The following is an 18,518-nucleotide window of genomic DNA, read 5'->3' on the forward strand; positions in this document are numbered from 1 at the left end:
CTCCAAGGAGGAGAGAGGGAACTGGGGCTCTCAAGGAGGAGAGAGGGGTCTGAAGCTCTTAAGGAGGAGAAAAGGACTAACTTTTTTTCTACATTCCTTAGTCTTATTCACATAAACTTATTTTTCTTTAAGCCCAGAGATGATGATTACACAATAAAACAACACAACTTAAACTCTGTACCAATGATTATATAACAACAATGTATCCTGCTTGAGGGCATGTTTCTCCTTTTGGAGAAACATGGATTCTGACTAATCCTATTATCTTAAAATGCATATTGTGAGCAAAGGTTTGGTAAGACTTTTACAACCTTGAGACAGTCTTTTGATTTACTGTAATAGCCAATTGAAAAAGTATATAGCTCCCTTGCTAAGACTAACAAGAGGGGCACTTTCCATCCTCCTTCTGATGTCTATGTCAGAAGCTTTCTCTGCACTTTTTTGTACTTTAATAAAACTCTGCTACACAAAAGCTCTTGAGTGATCAAGCCTGGTCGCTGGTCCTGAGGCTAAATCTTCTTCTTCAGAGATCACAAAACTGACATTCTTCACTATAAGTTATAAATGGCATCCAGTCCCATCCCTTCATGAAAATGTCACGTGAGTGTATGTTCCTCGGTTCTTTGTCTCATCCCAACAAAGATTTGGAGCAACGGACATTAAAGCCCTCGGTGCGTCACGGCTCTCGGGTCTTGGACAAACCGTGCTACAGCTCTTAGGCAAATCAGTGTTACAGCTCTATTTTATTTAGAAGATAGCAGGAGAGAGAGAGAGTGAGAGAGAGAAAGAGAGAGAAAGAGAGAAAGAAAGAAAAGAGCACGCGCACGCGGGAGAGAGAGAGTCCTAGAGAAAGCGCTTTGGCTCCTCCTTTTATATGTTTTTTCCTCCACCTGGGCCTGCCCTATGCAAATTGGGCTTAGCCAGGAGTACTGTTTGTTCTGGTTGTTCTGCCTGAAGTCTTCACTCTGGTCCTCGGACCTTCCTTTGACCTTGTCTTTTAGCACCGCCATTTTGGACTCCTTTTCCCTATTCTACCTACCTAACATCCCCCCTCAAGAGATGGGAGGCCCAATTCTTTGGGAATAGGGGCGTCAAGGTCTTTCTGGCTACTTCCTGCTGAACTGGGGCGGCAAGGGGTATTAGGCCTCCCCCTCTTGCTAGTCTCAATCCTCAGAGTCCTTATAGTGGTGTCCAAGGGAGTGTGGTATTTTCCGTGGTCAGCTGCAGTTTTATATCTTTGTTGAACTGGCACTGCATGTTGTAGCTGGTTGACCTGGGCAGAGACAAAACAGGGTAGACAATTGACAGTACATGGAATAATCATAGGCATCATCAATATAGCATAATGAGGACTAGTAGGGACATTGGTCAATTTTAAATTCACATCACCAGGATAGCTCAAGTCCCTCCTTGTTCAGGGTTCAGAAGATCTATCTCCTGTCTGTCTTGGAGTACAGTCTCTGTCAAGCTGTGTTGGCTCCTTAGAGTTATCCTGAGAAATTTTATCCCCAGAAACCAGATTTTGGGGGTCTTCATTAGAATGGCACTCATTGGTAGTTTTGAGTAGGTATTTGAGATCTCCCAGGGGCTCACAGGTGTATTGAGTGTCCTCTTCTGTTTTCTTCCATGGCTTGACTCGTGAGTAGTGAATCCAGGAGTCATGCCCTGGTACCTTGACTGCTATGAGGGTAGAAAGTATTACAGGGTAGGGGCCCTTCCATGTGGGCTGGAGTTGAGCCTTTGGGGACCCATCTTTCCAGACTTTAATTAGGACTTGAGTCCCTGGAGCATATAGTGGTGACTCTTTAGAATTTTTTGGGTCCTGGTTCATACCCCACAAGCGTATATCCTGTTGGAATTGCCCAATGGCCATGGTATAAGACTGGAGGGTCTGAACCTCTGGATCTAGGAAGAGGTCATTGACATAAACAAAAGGTTTCCTATATAGCATCTCATAAGGACTAAGACCAACCTTTTCCTTAGGGGCAATGTGGGTGTGGAGGAGAGCTATTGGTAAAGCCTCCTTCCATCCCAGGGAGGTCTCCTGGGTTATCTTTTTTATCGCTGATTTTAAGAATCGATTGGCTTTTTCTACTTTTCCTGAAGATTGAGGCCTCCAGGCACAATGGAGATAATAAGTAATGCCCAATGCTTTCGAGACTCCTTGGGTGACCTTAGAAGTAAATGATGTCCCATTGTCACTTTGTAATGACCTGGGCAGACCAAATCTTGGAATGATTTCATGGAGCAGTTTTTTTTACCACCTCCTCAGCCTTCTCAGTCCGGGTGGGAAAGCCTTAAATCCATCCTGTGAATGTATCTATCATAATTAATAGGTATTTATACCCTTGAGAAACTGGCATCTGGGTGAAGTCCATCTGCCAGTCCTCTCCTGGGTAGGCCCCACGTCGTTGGATGGGCTGGGCCAGGTGGGGTCTTCGAGCTCCTTGAGGGTTGTTTAATTGGCAAGTGGGACAAGAGGAGACCATCTGTCTTATAGTTGTTTGGAGGCCTGTTCCTCTGAAGGAACTTTCTAGTAATCTTTGGAGGGCCTTTTCTCCTAAATGAGTAGTGGCATGTAAGGAGTTAACCAACTTCCATTGGAGGTTTCCAGGCAGAAAAAGGAGTCCCTCCTTTTGGAACCACCCCATATGATCTTCTTGAAAGCCCTCGCTCTTAGCTTTAAGAGTCTCACCTTCAGTATATGAAGGAGTTTCTGGCAAATTAGTCTGTGGAACTAAGGTGGCAATCCCTATTAGGTCATGGTTCTGTAATGCTGCTCTCCTAGCTGCCTGATCAGCTGCTTGGTTCCCTCATGCCACTTCTGTGTTCCCTTTTTGGTGTCCTTTACAGTGGGAGACTGAAACCTCAGTGGGCAGATGGACTGCCTCCAAGAGTCGAAGAATCTGAACACCATATTTGATTGGGGACCCTCGGGTTGTCAAGTGGTCCCTTTCTTTCCAAACAGCCCCATGTGCATGTAGCACCAGAAAGGCATACTTGGAGTCAGTGTAAATGGCTATTCTTTTTCGTTTTCCCAGCTCTAAAGCTTGAGTCAGGGCTATGAGCTCAGCTAATTGGGATGAAGTACCTGGTGGCAGAGGCTTAGCCTCTATGGTCTCAAAACTGAAGACTACTGCATACCCAGCTCTTCTTTTTCCATCCAAGACAAAGCTGCTTCCATCAGTGTACCAGATTTCCTCAGGATTGGTCAGAGGATCTTCTGACAATCCCTCTCGGGGTTTTGTCCAGTGGTCCAAGGTTTCTAGAAACGGGAGAGAGCCCTCAGGGGTAGATAGGAGGGTGGCTGGGTTAAGAACCTCACAAGGGGATATAGTGAGGCCCAGATTTTCCATCAGCATTACTTGATATCTGAGGATTCTTTGATCAGACATCCATAAATGGCCTCTCCCATTTAGGAGTTGTTTTACTTGGTGGCTGGTAAAAATAGTTAGTTTGCCCCCAAAGGAGAGTTTTAAAGCATCTTCTATCATTATTGCAATAGCTGCAAGATTTCGAAGGCAGGGGGGCCAACCTCGGGTAGTTGGATCGAACCTCTTGGATAAGTAAGCTACAGGCTGGGGCTCAGACCCCAACCTTTGAGTTAACACTCCCAAGGCTATTCCCTCTCTTTCATGGACATAAAGTTGGAATGCTTTTTCTGGGTCTGGCAACCTCAAGGCAGGTGCCTGAATTAAGGCCTGTTTTAGTGTAGCCTCTGCCTCCTTTTGAGGAGTTTCCCACATCAGTGGGATTGAATCATCTTGTCCCTTTAAGCTTTCATATAAAGGCTGGGCAATTAGACCATAATTGGGTATCCAGATTCTATAATAACCAGTTAGCCCCAGGAAAGCTTGCAATTGTTTTCGAGTCATGGGGGAGGGCAACTGGAGGATTCCTTGTAACCGATCAGAGGACAGCCTCCTGGACCCGTGTGTAATCTGAACTCCCAGGTAAGTGACCTTTGTCTCGACCATCTGTGCCTTAGCACGGGAGACTTTATATCCCCTTTCTGCCAAGAAGTTTAGAACCTGAATTGCATGTTGTTGGGCACTTTTCTCATCTGGAGAGCAGATTAGTAGGTCATCTATGTATTGTAATATTTTCCCATTAGGTCCCAGGTCCAGATCTAGGAGATCCCGGCTAAGGGCCTGTCCAAACAGGTGGGGGCTATCTCTGAACCCCTGAGGTAATACTGTTCAAGTCATCTGTTGGTGTTTTTCTCCTGGTGCCTCCCACTCAAAGGCAAAAAGGTATTGGGATTCTTTAGCCAGTGGTACGGAGAAGGCAATGGCAACCCACTCCAGTACTCTTGCCTGGAAAATCCCATAGACGGAGGGGCCTGGTGGGCTGCTGTCTATGGGGTGGCACAGAGTCGGACACGACTGAAGCGACTTAGCAGCAGCAGCAGCAGCAGCCAGTGGTATGAAAAAAAATGCATCTTTGAGATCCAAGACTGTAAACCACTTGGCACTGGGTGGGATTTCTCCCAAGATTACATAGGGATTGGGTACTGTGGGATGGAGGGGGACTACAGCTTCATTTATGATCTGGAGATCTTGAACCATTCGCCAGGTTCCGTCTTTTTTCTTTACTGAGAGGATTGGGGTGTTACATGGTGAACTGATAGGGACCAATAGCCCACAAGTAAGGAATTTATTTATTAAAGGCTATAGTCCCTCCCAAGCCTTTCTTTTGAGAGGATATTGTTTCCGGTTAGGAAACTGAGTGGGATCTCAGAGGACAATGATGACCGGTTCAGCTTGGTGGGCTCGTCCAGGAATCCCCTGGTCCCACACCTGAGGGTTAATTTTGTCTTCCCATAGTCTTTGGTCCCTCTCTATTGAAGGTGTAACGGGTTCTTCAGTAGTAACCAGGAACTGTAGAGCTCTAGGGGCTGAAAAACTTCCCATCACAAGGGTGGTCCCCAGTTTAGTGAGTATATCTCTTCCCAGTAAGGGGGTAGGACACTCAGGGACCACCAGAAACTGGTGGGAAAATATTTGTCCATCCCAGCAACAAAGAAGTGCTTGGGTGAATCTTTTAGTAGTTGCTTTTCCTGTAGCACCCAAAATGGTACAGGTTTGGGAGGAGAAGGCTCCAGAGTAGGAGATCAAGACAGAGTAGGTAGCCCCTGTGTCAACCAGGAAATTCTCGGACCTGCCTGCCACATCCAGTTGCACCCTTGGCTCCAGCCCCGTGATGGTTATCTGTGACAGGCGGGCTGGCTGGAGCGGGTCACTTCAGTCCTCTTGAACCATCGTGTGGGTAGGCTTGGCGCTTGACCTTGAGGCTCTTGGGTCCCGAGGGCAGAGTGCCGCCCAGTGTCCCAGTTGATGGCATTTGTGGCAAGACATTCTAGGAGACTTGTCATGGTTTGGACACTCTTTGGCCCAATGCCCCGCCTGTCTACAGATCAGGCATCTGTCTCATGCCTTGTCCATCAAGGACTCGGGGTTTGCCATAGGGCTTCTCTGGAGGGCAGCCAGCATCTGGGCATGCCTTGTCTCTTTCTTTCTCTCCTTCTCCTGGGCCTTGGCCTCCTTCTCCTGTTCTCTGTTATAAAAGGTATTGGTGGCTATCTGGACCATCTCATCTAAAGAGGCAGCAGGGTCCTGCTGTTGTAGCTGCTGTAACTTAATTCTGATATCTGATGCACATTGGGACAGGAATTTGTCCTTTAAAATCACCCATCCCTCATAAGAGTCTAAGTCCAGGTTGGTAAGCTTTTGGAGTGCCTCTTTTAGCCTCTCCAGAAAGGCAATGGGGTTCTCATTGGGCTCCTGAGTAATTGCTGAGACTGGGCATAGTCCCACAAGTAATAGGCTTCTTTATGTTCCCATGGGTGGACTTCCTTAGGGGTGAGTCCTTCTGAAGCTTATCCTACCCAGAACTGTTGCAACCTGAGAGCCAGGCGTCCCCGGGTCAGGGTGCAGATCCCCAGGCAGGCTGAGGCGTGACAGCCTCCTAGAGATCGAATACCCGGGCAGGTGGAGGCATGACGGCCTCCAGAGGATTGGGTCCCTGGGCAGGTCGAGGCATGACGACCTCCTGGGACCCCTGGGACTAGAGGATCCCCGAACAGGTTGAGGCGTGACAAACTTTTGAAGACCGATCCCTAGGCAGGTCAAGGCGTGATGACCTCCTGGGACCCCTCGGACTGGAGTTTGGGTGTCCCCAAGATCTCCAGTGTTAACAATGCTGGGTAGGATTAGGGGTTGTATATTATAGAGTATTTCCCTCCCAAGGCCAACTATTTTCTGGTTGTCTCTCCAGAAGATTGTAGAAACCTTGTGGGTCTGGAAGGGGCTCAGGAAAAGAGTATGAAACAGGAGGGAAGGGGCAGAGCACAACTTTTGAAAGAATTACATAGCGCAAGGGTATGATATAAACCAGTTAAAATCAATTGGGTCCAAGATGACAAGTCAAATTCAAGTAAACCTTAATCCCCAATTTATAAGCCAACAGACCCACCCAGAGGTGGCAGGACAGCTCCAAGGCACAAGGTCAAAAGAGGGAGGTGTAGGTGCTTCCCCAATGGCTGGGATGATCCTCTCATTCATTAGTATATGAATTCCATCCCCTCACAAAACCTAGCCAGGCCTAATTCCATGGCTGCAGCCCTTGCCCTCAGCAATAGTTCACACCCTGAAGAGTGGCTTCTCTCTGGATCCTTACAAATCTACCTCTTATGGCTTTGTCTCTCAATGAATTTTTGCAATGAGACATCAGAGCCTGAGTTTCGTTAGTTTTGGCCGGGCTTGAGTCCCGGGAGAGAGCTGAAGGACAGGAGGAAAAAGCAGTGGGAAAAACGTTGCCAAGGAATCCCCTTCATAGCCCGCTGGAAAATTTGCTAAATATCTGACTGGTGCTCACAGTTTCATTGGTCTGATCCTTGGCACAGAGAAGAGAAAGGACAGAAGAACCCCCACCGGCTTGGGTAACAGCTACTGGGGCTCAGCAGATAGTGCCTTTGGGACATGCTGAGGAGTAGCCTCTCCAGAGTCCCTCAGTTGTGCCCCTGCCGCCCGCCTGTTCGCCGGAGGTTCGAGGAAATAAGAAACGAGAGATTGTAAAGGTCCCTCCAGCCATAGGAGCGAGGACCTCTTACCTTAATCGGAGGTCTTCTGGAATCTGAGACTGGGCTGTGTGAGCTTTCTGCTGAGTTTGTTTTTTGCTGTCCCTGTTTCCAGCACGATGGGCCTTCCCCTGCGCCGGGTTTCTTCGCCTTCCACTTCTAGCGCAGGAGCTTCGCTGAATTGGGCTCCTGTTGTGCTTGGCCTCTTCCATGCAGAGGTTGTTTCAGCCACGTTATATCTGAGTCACGGCACCATAGATGTCACGCGAGTGTATGTTCCTCAGTTCTTCATCTCGTCACAACAAAGATTTGGAGCAACAGACATTAAAGCCCTCCGCGTGTCATGGCTCTCGGGTCTTGGACCAACCGTGCTACAGCTCTTAGGCAAATCAGTGTTACAGCTCTATTTTATTTAGAAGATAGCAGGAGAGAGAGAGAGAGAAAGAGAGAAAGAAAGAAAAGAGCACGCGCACGCGGGAGAGAGAGAGTCCTAGAGAAAGCGCTTTGGCTCCTCCTTTTATATGTTTTTTCCTCCACCTGGGCCTGCCCTATGCAAATTGGGCTTAGCCAGGAGTGCTGTTTGTTCTGGTTGTTCTGCCTGAAGTCTTCACTCTGGTCCTCGGACCTTCCTTTGACCTTCCTTGTCTTTTAGCACCGCCATTTTGGACTCCTTTTCCCTATTCTACCTACCTAACAAAAATAAATGGGAGAAAAATGGATACAGCCACAGACTTTATTTTCCTGGGCTCCAAAATTACTGTGGACAATTACTGCAGCCATGAAATTAAAAGACGTTTGCCCCTTGGAAGAAAATCTATGACAAAGCTAGACAGTGTATTAAACAGCAGAGACAACACTTTGCTCACAAGGGTCCATATAGTCAAAGCTATGGTTTTTCCAGTAGTCATGTATGGATGTGAGAATTGGACCATAAAGAAGACTGAGCACTGAAGAATTGATGCTTTTGAACTGTGGTGTGGGAGAAGACTCTTGAGAGTTCTTTGGACTGCAAGGGTATCAAACCAGTCAATCCTAAAGGAAATCAGTCCTGAATATTCATTGGAAGGACTGATGGAAGAGTTGATTCATTAGAAAAGACCCTTATGCCCAGAATGACTGAGGGCAGGAGAAAAAGGGGGTGACAGAGGATGAGATGTTTGGATGGCATTACCAACTGAATGGACATGAGTTTGAGCAAACTATGGAGATAGTGAAGTACAGGAAAGCTTTGTGTGCTGCAGCCATGGAGTCACAAAGAGTCAGACACTGAGCAACTGAACAACAAAAAACCAAGGCTATTATGTAAAAAAAATTCACACTCTAAAAGCAACTTCTTCTATAAAATACATTTATCTTTAGGACTACCCTATTCAGAAGAAAACCTACCTCCTGTGACTACCTACAGGAATTTCCATTTATCAAATATCTATGAATAATATAAAACAATTTTAAAATATAGAAAGGAAAATATATGTGCTCTGCCTCTTCTCCACCATAAAAAACTACTTTATCACCATGCTGAAAATTAAAATTTTGATCCAGGTCAAATCATGATTTGGAATTGCCTAAATATAACAATAGAGTAATAAAGAAAGAATCAAATTATCTTGATTTTATTATTAATCTTTAAACTAAATGGATCTACTTCTGGATGTATTTCTGGCAAACAACATGACATGATATATCTAGAATTTTATGAAAAGGAGTTTTCTTCATAACTTCTTTTTCCATCGTTGTTTGGGTTCCCTCAAATAATGCCATCATTTACTATTTCTAATTACTTGTTTTGCAATAATCTAGTCCCTAGATACCATTGTGCTCTATAATACCATCACAATTCATAATCATAAGTTTTGAGATTCTGTAACACAACCTTTTATTTAATTATCTACTAGGTAAAGCACTAAGATGGTGACTGAAGCCATTAAATTAAAAGACATTTGCTGGGAGGTTCCAAGATGGTGGAGGAATAGGATGGGGAGACCACTTTCTCCCCCACAAATTCATCAAAAGATAATTTGAATGCTAAGCAACTTCCAGAAAACAACTTCTGAACACTGATGGAGGACACCAGGCACCCAGAAAGGTAGCCCATTCTCTTTGAAAGGAGGTAGGACAAAATAGCCTGGAAACTCCAGTGGAGGGAGGAGCCTGATGGGCTGTAGTCCATGGGGTCGCTAAGAGTCAGACATGACTCAGCGACTTCACTTTCACTTTTCACTTTCATGCATTGGAGAAGGAAATGGCAACCCACCCCAGTGTTCTTGCCTGGAGAATCCTAGGGATGGGGGAGCCTGGTAGGCACCCGTCTGTGGGGTCGCACAGAGTCGGACATGACTGATGTAACTTAGCAGCAGCAGAAGGACAAAATAGAAAAGATGAAAAGAGAGACAAAAGAGTTAGGGACAGAGACTTGTCATGCAGAGGGAGTCGTGAAGGAGGAGAAGTTTCCAAACAGTAGAAAAACTCTCACAGGCAGGTTTGTGGGGAGTTTTGGATCTCAGAGGGCAACATAACCGGGAGAAAACAAACAAAAAAACGGAAAATACATGCCTAAGTGCAACTGCCAGGGGAGAAGTAGCCCAGACACTTGCATTCACCACCAGCGAGCAGGGGCTGGACAGGGAGGCGAGAGCTGCATAATCAGTGCTTAGGGTAAGAACAGGGCCTGAATGTCCTGAGGAAAATCTGAGGCAGCTAACTAAACTGTGAGATCACAAGAGAGGAAAATAAAAAGAGAAAGGCTCTAACTCGCAGCCTGGCCCACTCATAGAAGGAAGAATTGAGCAAATACCAAAGGAGAGTTAGCGGGCTGCGTACAGGCTCCTCCCCGCTGTAGGCAGAGAGGCAGGCCGCCGACAGCCAGAGCCAGAAGGCAAGAGGTTACTCCAATCTCGACCCCCAGAAACCGGAATCCTCCATCAAGCTGGCAGCAGGCTCTCAGTTGCTAAACACGTCTTTCTGGGATCCTGGATGGTTCACTTCTGCCAGGTGGGTAACACCCTGATATTGGCTCTCCAGAGGAGACACACTTGAGACCATGCTCTTGTAGCGTACCTGGGAAACGGAGCAGATGGCACTGGGGAGGTGATTAGGATGCACAGCCTACCTGGGACAGTGCATTCGCTAAATAACTGCTCACCTGAGATGCTTGGACCTGGGAAGGGTGTAAAACGCACGCCCAGGCAAGTCTGTAACCTTACAAAGTACCCAAGAACCTGAGTTGCTTAGATCTGGGAAGTGCACAAAACACAGGGCCCGCTGTGGACAGTGCCCTTGCAGAGCACCCTGGAGCCAGAGAAGTGGAGAACCAAGAGTCACGTGCCTCTTTGAGGTGCAGCAAATCCAGTGTGGTCCATACTGTGAGCACTCCCCACACATGCCATTTGTTCACAGTGTCCCTCCCTTCCCACAACACAACTGAAGACGTAAGCCCAAATAAATGACCACCTTTTCCCCCTTGTGTCAGGGCAGAAATTAGTGAAGAGACTTGCAAACAGAGGAAGCCAAAATAAACAAAGAAGAGGGAACCACTCTGGAAGTGACAGATGCAATAGATTGAAACCCTGTAGTTAATATTGACTAAACATTGGAGGGGGCCTATAGTCCTTGAGAACAAGTACAAGCTTGAATAAGGAACTATCTGAAAATGAACTGAACCCATACTGCCCATAAAAACTCCAGATAAATTCCTTGATATATTTTTACTATTATCACTTTTAATTATTTTTTAAATTTAAGTTCTTTATTACTCCTTTAATTTTCATTTTTATAGCCTACTATTACCTTGCAAAAAAAGAGCCTATTTTTAAAGGAAATTTCATATATATATATATTATAATTTTGTTTTGATATTGTTTTTCATTTTTATATTGTTTTTTAGAGAGTCTAAACTCTAGATGTCTAATCTTTGCATTTTGGTATTTGTTATCAATTTTGTTCCTTTAAGAAATCTAATCTTCAGTATCCAATTTCAGTTAAGGGTGGGATTACTGGCTTGATTGCTCTCTCCCCTTTTGATTCTCCCTTTTCTACCCCAGGACACATCTATCTCCTCTCTCCTCCTTCTCTTCTCTACTTAACTCTGTGAATTTTCTCAGTGTTCCAGGCTGTGGAGATCACTAAGGAAACTGATTACTGGGTAGAATGGTCTCTCCCTTTTTACTACTCCTCTTCTCCTCATGCTCACCTCTATCTCCCTCTTCCCTCTTTTCTTCTCTATGCAACTCTGTGAATCTCTCTGGGTGTTCCAGACTGTGGAGAGCATTTAGGAAACCGATTACTGGCTTCATTGTTCTCTCCCCTTTTGACACCCCCTCTCCTCCTGGTCACCTCTATCTCACTCATCCCTCTTCTCTTCTCCATGTAACTCTCTGAACTTCTCTGGGTGTCCCTCACTGTGGAGAATTTCTTCATCATTAACCTAGATGTTTTATCATCTGTGCTGCATGGATAGAGAAGTCTTGAAGCTACTGTAAGAATAAGACTGAAAGCCAGAGGCAGAAGGCTTAACTCCAAAACTTGAGAATATCTGAGAACTCCTGATTCCAGGGAACATTAATAGACAAGAGCTCACCCAAAAGCCTCCATACCTACACTGAAACCAAACACGACCCAAGAGCCAACAAGTTCCAAAGTAAGACATACGATGCTAATTCTCCAGCAAAACAGGAACTCAGCCCTGAGCATTAAAAGACAAGCTGCCCAAAGCCATGCAAAACCCATAGACACCCCAAAACTCACTACTGGACACTTCCTCACACTCCAGAGAGAAGGGATCCAGCTCCACTCACCAGAACACAGACGCAAGCTCCAATAACCAAGAAACCTTGACAAGCCCCTAGTCCAATCCCACCCAAAGGGAGCACGCTCCACAAAAAAGAGGAACTTCCAGCTTGCAGAAAGATCACCCCAATCACAGCAATTTAAACAAAATGAAAAGGTAGAGAAATATGCAGCAGGTAAAGGAACATGATAAATGCCCATAAAACTAAACAAAAGAAGAGGAGCTAGGGAGTTGCCTGAATTATTATTCTGGAGTTCTCCACAATAATAATACTACAGATGATACAAAATCTTGAAAACAAAATGAATTTACAGATAAATAGACTAGAGACAAGGATTGAGAAAATGCAAGAAATGTTTAACAAGGACCTAGACGAAATACAGAAGAGTCAATCAATAAAGAATAATGCAATAACTAAGATCAAAAGCACTCTGGAGGGAACGAACAGTAGAATGACTGATGCAGAAGATAGGATGAGTGAGGTGGAAGATAGAATGGTGGAAATAAATGAATCAGAGAGGAAAAAAGAAAAAAGAATTGAAATAAATGGGGACAACCTAAGAGACCTCTGAGATAACGTTAAATGCCCCAATATTCGAGTCATAGGAGTCCCAGAAGAAGAAGACAAAATCAAAAGGCATGAGAAAATACTTGAGGAGACAATAGCTGAAGTTTTCTAAAAGTTGATCTTTCTAGAGAAACTCTTCAGGCCAGAAGAGAATGGCAGGACATACTTAAAGTGATGAGAAAAACCGACAATGCAGATTAATATACCCAGCAAGGATCTTATTCAAATATGAAGGAGAAATCAAAAGCTTTACAGACAAGCAGAAGCAGAGAGAATTCAGCATCACCAAACCAGCTCTTAAACAAACGCTAAAGGATCTTATCTAGATAGGAAACACAGAAAAGGATTATAAAGTTGAACCCAAAACAACAAAGTAAATGACAACGGGATCATACTTATCGATACTTACCTCAAATGTGAGTGGTTTGAATGCCCCAACCAAAAGACAAAGACTTATTGAACAGATACAAAAACAAGACCCCTATATAGGCTGTCTACAAGAGACCCACTTCAAACCGAGGGACACATACAGACTGAAAGTGAAGGGCTGGAAAAAGATATCTCATGCAAACGGAGACCAAAAGAAAGCAGGAGTAGCAATACTCACATCAGATAAAATAGACTTTGAAATAAAGACCATGAAAAGAGACAAAGGACACTACATAATGATCAAAGGATCAATCCCAGAAGAAAATATAACAATTATATATATATACACACACACACACACACACACACACATACATATATACACCCAACATAGGAGCACCTCAATACATAAGGCAAACGCTAACAGGTATAAAAGGGGAAATTAATAGTAACACAATAACAGTGGGAGTCTTTAATTCTCCACTCACACCTATGGGTAGATCAACCAAACAGAAAATTAACAAGGAAACACAGACCTTAAATGACACAGTAGACCAGGTCGACCTAATTGATATCTATAAGACATTTCACCCCTAAACAATGAATATCACTTTTTCCTCAAGTGCACACAGAACATTCTCCAGGACAGATCACATTCTGGGCCATAAATCTAGTCTTGGTAAAGTGAAAAAATAAAAAAATGAAATCATTTCAAGCATCGTTTCTGATCACAATGTGGTAAAATTAGATGTCAACTACAGGGGGAAAACAAATTAATAAAAATACAAATATATGGAAGCTAAACAACACGCTTTGGAATAACCAACAAATCATGGAAGAAATCAAAAAGGAAGTCAAAATATGCATAGAAACAAATGATAATGAGAACATGACCCCCAAAACCTAGGGAATACGGTAAAAGCAGGGCTAACAGGAAGCTTCATACCAATAAAAGCTTACCTCAAGAAACAAGAGAAAAATGAAATAAATAACTTAACTTTACACCTAAAGGAACTAGAAGAAATGAAGAACCCCAAAGTTAGTATAAGGAGAGAAATATAAAATTTAGGGCAGAAATAATTGAAAAAGAAACAAAGGAGACTATAGCAAAAATCAACAAAATTAAAAGCTGGTTCATTGAGACGATACATGAAATAGACACACCATTTGCCAGAGTCATCAAGAAAAAAAAAAAGAAGGAATAAATTAAGAAAATTAGCAATGAAAATGGAGAAATCACAACAAACAACATAGAAATACAAAGGCTCATAAGAGACTACAATAGCAACTATATGCCAGATAAATTGACAACTTGAAAGAAACAGAATAATTTTTAGAAAAGTATAACCTTCCAAAACTGAACCAGGAAGAAATAGAAAATCTTATCAGACCCATCATATTTGAAGTATGGCAATCAAAACTGTAATCAAAAATCTTCCAACAAACAGAAGCTCAACACCAGATGTCTTCACAGGTGAATTCTACAAAAAAAATTTAGAGAAGAGCTAACACCTATCCTACTCAAACTCTTCCAGAAAATTGCAGAGGGAGGTAAACTCCCAAACTCATTCTTTGAGGGCATCATCACTCTAATACCAAAACCAGACAAAGATGCCACAAAAGAAGAAAACTCCAGGCCAGTATTACCAATGAACATAGATGCAAAAGTCCTCAACAAAATTCTAGAAAACAAAATCCAACAACATATTGAAAAGATCATACATCATGACCAAGTGGGCTTTATCTCAGGGATGCAAGGATTCTTCAGTGTTCACAAATCAATCAATGTGATATATCACATTAACAAATTGAAAGAAAAAAACCATATGATTCTCTTGATAGATCCAGAGATAGCCTTTGACAAAATTCAACACCCATTTATGATAAAAATTTTCCACAAAGCAGGCATAAAAGGAACGTACCTCAACATAATGAAAGCCATATATGATAAACCCAAAGCAAACATTATCCTCAATGGGAAAAAATGAAAGCATTTCCTTTAAAGTCAGGAGCAAGACAAGGGTGTCCCTTTCACCATTGCTATTCAACATAATTTTGGAAGTTTTAACCAAAACAATCAGAGAAGAAAAATATATAAAAGGATTCCAGCCTGGAAAAGAAGAAGCAAAACCCTTTGTTTGCAGATGACATGATCCTCTACATAGAAAATCCTAAAGACACTACCAGAAAATTACTAGAACTGATCAATGAATATAGTAAAGTTGCAGGATACAAAATTAATACACAGAAATCCCTCACATTCCTATACACCAACAATGAGAAAACAGAGAAATTAAGGAAACAATCCCATACATCATTGTAATGAAAATAATAAAATAATTAGGAATAAATCAACCTAAAGAAACAAAAGATCTCTATATAGAAAACTATAAAAATCTGATGAAAGAAATCAAAGGTGACACAAATAGATGGAGAAATATACCACGTTCATGGATTGGAAGAATGAATATAGTGAAAATGAGTATACCACCCAAAGCAACCTATAGAGTCAATGCAATCCCTATCAAGTTACCAATGTTATTTTTCACAGGACTAGAACAAATAATTTCACAATTTGTATAAAATTAAAAAAAAAAAAAAGAAAAAACCTCGAATAGCCAAAGCAATGTTGAGAAAGAAGAATGGAACTGGAGGAATCAACCTGCCTGATTTCAGACTTCACTACAAAGCTACAGTCATCAAGACAGTATGGTACTGGCACAAAGACAGAAATATAAATCAATGGAACAAAATAGAAAGCCCAGAAATAAATCCACGTGCCTATGGACACCTTGTCTTTGACAAAGGAGACAAGAATATACAATGGAGAAAAGACAGTCTCTTTAACAAGCCATGCTGGGAAAACTGGTCAACCACCTGTAAAACAATGAAACTAGAACACACTCTAACACCATACACAAAAATAAACTCAAATGGGTTAAAGGTCTAAATATAAGACCAGAAACTATAGAGCTGCTAGAGGAAAACATAGGCAAAACACTCTCCAACATAAACCACAGCAGGATCCTCTATGACTCACCTCCCAGAGCAATGGAACTAAAAGCAAAAATTAACAAATGGGACCTAATTAAACTTAAAATATTTTGCACAATGAAGGAAACTATAAGCAAGGTGAAAAGACAGCCTTCAGAATGGGAGAAAATAATAGCAAATGAAGAAACTTACAAAGAATTAATCTCAAAAATATACAAGAAGCACATTCAACTCAATACTGGAAAAATAAACGACCTAATCAAAAACTATGCCAAAACCTTTGACTGTGTGAATCACAATAAACTGTGGAAAATTCTGAAAGAGATGGGAATACCAGACGACCTGACCTGCCTCTTGATAAATCTGTATGCAGGTCAGGAAGCAACAGTTAGAACTGGACATGGAACAACAGACTGGTTCCAAATAGGAAAAGGAGTACGTCAAGGCTGTATATTGTCACCCTGGTTATTTAACTTATATGCAGAGTACATCATTAGAAACGCTGGACTGGAAGAAGCACAAGCTGGAATCCAGATTGGTGGGAGAAATATCAATAACCTCAGATATTCAGATGACACCACCCTTATGGCAGAAAGTGAAGAGGAACTAAAAAGCCTCTTGATGAAAGTGAAAGTGGAGAGTGAAAAGTTGGCTTAAAGCTCAACATTCAGAAAATGAAGATCATGGCATCCGGTCCCATCACTCCATGGGAAATAGATGGGGAAACAGTGAGAACAGTGGCGAGTTTATTTTTTTGGACTCCAAAATCACTGCAGATGGTGACTGCAGCCATGAAATTAAAAGACGCTTACTCCTTGGAAGGAAAGTTATGACCAACCTAGATAGCATATTCAAAAGCAGAGACATTACTTTGCCAACAAACATCCATCTAGTCAAGGCTATGGTTTTCCCAGTGGTCACGTATGGATGTGAGAGTTGGACTGTGAAGAAGGCTGCACGCTGAAGAATTGATGCTTTTGAAGTGTGGTGTTGGAGAAGACTCTTGAGAGTCCCTTGGACTGCAAGGAGATCCAACCAGTCCATTCTGAAGGAAATCAGCCCTGGGATTTCTTTGGAGGGAATGATGCTAAAGCTGAAACTCCAGTACTTTGGCCACCTCATGCAAAGAGTTGACTCATTGGAAAAGACTCTGATGCTGGGAGGGATTGGGGGAAGGAGGAGACGGGGGTGACAGAGGATGAGATGACTGGATGGCATCACTGACTCAATGGACGTGAGTCTGCGTGAACTCCATGAGTTGGTGATGGACAGGGAAGCCTGGCATGCTACAATTTATGGGGTCACGAAGAGTCGGACATGACTGAGCGACTGAACTGAATCAAAAACTGGGCCAAAGAAATAAACAAACATTTCTCCAAAGAGATACAGATGGCTAACAAATTCATGAAAATATGCTCAATATCACTCATTATCAGAGAAATGCAAATCAAAACCACAATGAGGTACCATCTCATGCCAGTAAGAATGGCTGCTATCAAAAAGTCTACAAACAATAAATGTTGGAGAGCATGAGAAAAAAAAGAAACTCTACTACACTGTTGGTTGAAATGCAAACTAGTACAGCCACTATGGAGAACAGTGTGGAGATTCCTTAAAAAACTGGAAATAGAACTACCATACGACCCAGCAATCCCACTGCTGGGCACACACACTGAGGAAACCAGAACTGCAAGTGACACGTGTACCCCAATATTCATCGCAGCACTGTTTACAATAGCTAAGACATGGAAGCAACTTAGATGCCCATTGGCAGTTGAATGGATAAGAAAGGCTGTGGTACATATACACAATGGAATATTACTCAGCTATTAAAAAGAACACATTTGAATCAGTTCTATTGAGGTGGATGAAACTGTAGCCTATTGTACAGAGTGAAGTAAGTCACTATGAAAAATACCAATACAGTATATTAATGCATATATATGGAATTTAGGAATATCATAATGATTACCCTACACATGAGATAGCAAAAGAGACACAGATATAAAGAACATACTTTTGGACTCTGTGGGAAAAGGTGAGGTTGGGATGATTTGAGAGAATAGCATTAAAACATGTATATTACCATATGTGAAATAGATGACCAGTCCAAGTTCAATGTATGAAACAGCATTCAAAGCCAGTGCACTGGGACAATCCAGAAGGATGTGATAGGGAGGGAGGAGAAAGGGAGGTCTGGGATGGGGGACACATGTACACCTGTGGATGATTCACATCAATGTATGGTAAAAACCACCATGATATTGTAAGTAATTACCTCCAATTAAAATAAACAAGTTAACTAAAAGGAAAAAAAAAAAAAAAAAAAAGACACTTGCTCCTTGGAAAAAAAGCTATGACAAACTTAGCACATTAAAAAACAGAGATATCACTTTGCCAACAAAGGTCCATCTAATCAAAGCTATGGTTTTTCCAGTAGTCTTGTATGGATGTAAGAGTTGGCCCATAAAGCAAGCTGAGTGCCAAAGAACTGATGCTTTCGAACTGTGGTGTTGGAGAAGACACTTGAGATTCCCTTGGACTTTAAGGAGAACAAACCAGTCAAGCCTATGAAAGTCAGTCCTGAATGTTCACTGGAAGGACTGATGCTGAAGCTAAAGCTCCAATATTTTGGCCACCTGATGTGAAGAGCTGACTCACTGGAAAAGACCCTGATACTAGGAAAGACTTAAGGCAGGAGAAGTAGGGGATGACAGAGGATA

This window comes from Bos mutus, chromosome 2 (genome assembly GCF_027580195.1).
Source record: "Bos mutus isolate GX-2022 chromosome 2, NWIPB_WYAK_1.1, whole genome shotgun sequence".
Lineage (NCBI taxonomy): Eukaryota > Metazoa > Chordata > Mammalia > Artiodactyla > Bovidae > Bos > Bos mutus.